This window comes from Triticum dicoccoides, chromosome 5B (assembly GCF_002162155.2).
Source record: "Triticum dicoccoides isolate Atlit2015 ecotype Zavitan chromosome 5B, WEW_v2.0, whole genome shotgun sequence".
Taxonomy (NCBI): Eukaryota; Viridiplantae; Streptophyta; class Magnoliopsida; order Poales; family Poaceae; genus Triticum; species Triticum dicoccoides.
In genome coordinates, this window is record NC_041389.1 from 125,526,878 (window position 1) to 125,531,310 (window position 4,433).

Sequence of the window (4,433 nt, forward strand, 5' to 3'; positions counted from 1 at the left end):
CGGTCGACTAGTATATGTGTGGGGAAGGAGAGAGACCTAGCTATGTATTGAGGGAGATCGATCGACATCCATGGATATGTGTAGCAGAGGAATAAGGTTGGGAAAAAGACAAAGGTAGAGCATCGGAGGGTTGGTGGTGGAGTGGCGTCTCACAAATGGTGGGAGAGGCCTGCTAGACAAACGGAGGTTATGAGTGCAATATCAATAAGAGAGGGCGGGGGATGTCCGTCTGTCTATGCACGTGCGTGTGAGAGACGGGTCGGGAGGTATTCAAGGATGATGAGGGGAGAATATATGGTTGTGGTAAGCATGCGTAACTATATAGGAAGATCAACCGTCGTGTGTCCGAGAAAAGGAGAGACATAACTAGCGAGGTAAGTGTATTGGTGCTTGGTGAAAACGAATTATAGTAGACCTGGCTATATGTAGGGAGATCAGTTCATATACACGCGTGCATGTGTTGGAAGCAAATAAGGTCCGGAGAGGCAGACATGGGGAGAGGGTGTGGCTAGGAGGTGGTGCGAGAGGCCTACCATGTCGAGGGGGGAGGAGTCTGCGAGCATGTGATTAATGAAAAGAGGGGCGGGAGTGTGCACCTGCGTGGAATCGTATTGGACATATGGGGCCATGGACGGTGAGAAGAGAAGAGGGGAAGTATATATGTGTTTGTTGTAGGCATACTTGGCTAGAGAGGTATATCGACCGGTGTGTGCCAGAAAGAAGTAGCCGGGGGTCTACACACACCGTTGGTGGACGACCTAAAGAGAAATAATGAACGTGCGCGATGGAGGGGATGCTAAGGGTGTGTGACGGGGGCGGGCATGTGCATGCACGATAGAAAGTTGGCGCTAGCTAGCTACAAATAGAAGAGGATCGTGAAGGTGTAAAAGACGAACAAAGATCATAACTCATTATAAAAAGGTGGATACGGATACTTGAAGAAGATATCATAATGTAGAACATTGATTATAATCTATCTATCTATCTATCTATACCTATACTAATTACAGACTCCCAAAAAATTACCACGTTAATCAGAAATTACGAGCCGTTAATCTGGTGGGGCCAAGTTATTACGGTGTAGATCAGCCCATAATCTCGGTCGGAATTTACCTCAATTTTGAAAAAAACGCTCCAAGGCTCATGATTGCCTCAGTTGGTTGTAAAAACAAATCCACACGATCGCTGCTATTATTCCACCGATTTTATGAATATAGAAAAATAGATTAGCCCAGCGATTCTTCCACCCTGATGGAAGCAATATATGTCTCTCTCCCTCAGTTAAAAAAACAATGTAGTATATCTCTTCCACAAAAAAACAAAAGGAAGAAAAAAAAAACTAACTAATTGTCATCTCGCCCAATCGGCTGCAGTAAACCTCGTGCATCTCCCGTCATGTCCTCTTGGCGGCGCCGCCATGCCACCGGATCCAGGTCAACGGCCCTTGACCTCCAACTGCAGGGCTGGTGACATCGAGATGTGCTTGGACATTGGCTTTACGCAGCTGGAGGAGCTACATGTACCAGCGTCGGCGGCTTCTATAGCAGCAGCTAGCAGCAGGATCTACACCGTGTGGCGCAGTGCAGATCATTAAGATCAAGTGCGGCGTCCCCCCACCCCCGGGACAGGTAATCTAAAGGCTTTCTTGACTATCCCTTAATAAAAACCGATCTGTACATAGGGAATCTCATAGGGTTGTATGCTTGGCACCAGACAACACACACACAGATTGATCATGCTGGCCTCGGCAAGGTCGGAAAGCTCAAGTCTGAGGTTGAGGCAATTGAGATGACGATTTCTGTTGTGCAGAAGATGTTGGCAATGGGAGATTTCTCTTGATTAGTTTTTTTGTGTCCAATTAATAATAGCATTAAGAGGAATAAAAGAGATCTGTCAGACTGCAATGTACGGCAGATTTTTCTAGCTGTAGTAGCCATGCAGGCTCTAATAGTATAACAATAGAGGCGCCGAAAGACCCAGCGCCCTCTGCCTAGCCACTCACCATCAAGGACAGCGGGAATACTAGAGCGGTGCATGTGTCCGCGGCTGAGACATCAGTGACGCCAACTGCAGAGACATTGTCGGGTGGAGGAGCTTTAGTAGGAGGCAGCACATCATCGGAGCTAACGGGCGTTCTTCATGGGGTGCCCGAACAACAAGTGTGCAGGCCTGAAGCTGTGAGATGTTCATGCATGTGAGCTGCACCTAATTAACATTAGCTAGCTAGACTCCTAGGAGGATGAAATCGATCCGAAAGTAATCCTTCCGGAACAACATTATGGTATGCAAAGTGGACCTTTGCCCAACTCCAATCTTCATCCATCCATGTTTGAGGCGATGTACACCAAGAACACACCTATGACGTTGTTAATTTTCTTTACCAGACTGTAGAGATTTATAACTTTTTTGGAAAAGGTAGAGATTTATAACTGAAAAAGGATAAGATGATATATATCAAATCAAACAAGATATCCTTGGAGGTAATGTTAATTCATTAATGTCCTCATTGGACATACTCATTGAAGGAAGTAATAGCTGATGCCGCCTGCACAGATTTTTAATAAGATGCTATACAAAAATTTGGATTGTCACATATGAATCTTATAGACTGTAACACTTCAAGTGTGCATTGGTGGACAACGGGAACATATAGTTGTTGCATGCAATTTCTGAACAATATTAGCATGTAGGGCCCTAGAATCCAAGACGTGAAGAAAATAAACGGGGTGAAGAGCTACTAATCGATATTATGCTAAGAATGGCTCCAAAGTGTCTTAAGTACCCATGGCATAATTGTTAATATAATTGATATCTGTATATGTTAGATTTTAGGTCATGTTGACACTTACATGTAGAAAATTTCTACTCTCCTTGAATTCCATATATCAGATTTAGTTTATGGTATGCAACACGTCCTGTCTGGACCTTGATTACTAATGAGTTTCTTATGGATATGTCATGCCAACGGAAAGGACCCTCTCTACAGGAAGTGGCTGGGAAAAACGGACCAAGGGAGTGACCTGTGATGGACCGCTGATGGTGGAAGGATGGAAACAGAGATAGTTAGTGAGAAGAAGCAATCTTCATGTGCAACGATGTTGACACACTGATCAGCTCCGTCATGGACAGGTGGCTTCGTCATCCACTCAATTTCTCCCATGTTCTTTACATGCATGGTCTTCGTACACATATATGAACCATCATCAATCATGCATACTAATTGATTTTCTGCCTCAAATGTCTATCTACACAATAAAATATTACTAATAAATCATATTCTTCTTAAGGTATCATTATTATTTAGCGTTGGAGCTAGAGGTTTCAACGTGGAAAATACAAAAAAAATCAAGAAACCCCTAAATATTGGAAAAATATGCAACACATTTATCTGGATTATGTATTCATCTGTATGTTACATGTGAAATAATATACTTGATTCCAATTAGTTAAGTTCACGAATTGTGACTCACGTGTTGTTTTTGCCGAATATTGTTATTGCCGCACTTGGATGTTCCTATGCCTACACAAAACCAGTACGTTTGCACAAGGGTCATATTTGTAAACGTCACAACATTTGATTCCAATTCTTCTTTGACAAGTAAAATTATAAGTTCTCATGATAAAAGGCTAAGATATTGCCTTCGTAACTAAAATTTGTTAGATATTCCGCCCACATGTGTGCATTAGTAATTTTGTTAGAAACTTTGGAATCAACAACTTTGGATAGGTACATGGAAAAAGTTATTTTGTAAGAAATTGGAAGAACTACCCAAGTATCAGTCCGGTTGTACTCAGCTAGCTTTACCTTAGATTCTGCATTGCTTGGACGTCACATGGTCTCAGATGTACCCTAATATGTAAATTAATTTGTGATATCATGGGTGTATCATTCTAACATTTTCTGTAAAATCTTTGGTTTGGTGTGTGTGTCATTAAAGTTTTCTTATACGCAACATGCTTTTGTTATCTAGGTAAATAGATTCCATCGAAAGCAATTGGTAACATGATGAGGGGTTAGCCGTCTAAAGCTTATCTGGTGAATTCCACTGAAGTTATGTCCACATGCGTATTAGATCTGGCTATTGATGTGTACAACACTACTCTTTTCACAGCTATCTGCATGATATATATGGACTATTTATATTATAACCAAATTAGTATCTTTTTATGATGTTGATTCATAGCCAATGATTTCACTCTTCCACGCCCATCAGGTTGAAGAGGCATAAATTACCATTCTTTGATGTCCTTCATGTATATTAACCATGCATATGACTGTGCTTTCTTCTATGGAATATATGTACAAGAAACTAACTAGGTTCAAATATTCATGACCTGGATTATGCGTTACTCTTTTTTTCACCATTAATTCAACAAGTGGTTCCTTCTAAAATTTCATGAGAATTCATTCATTTTTTCAGTTTCCTGTTTTA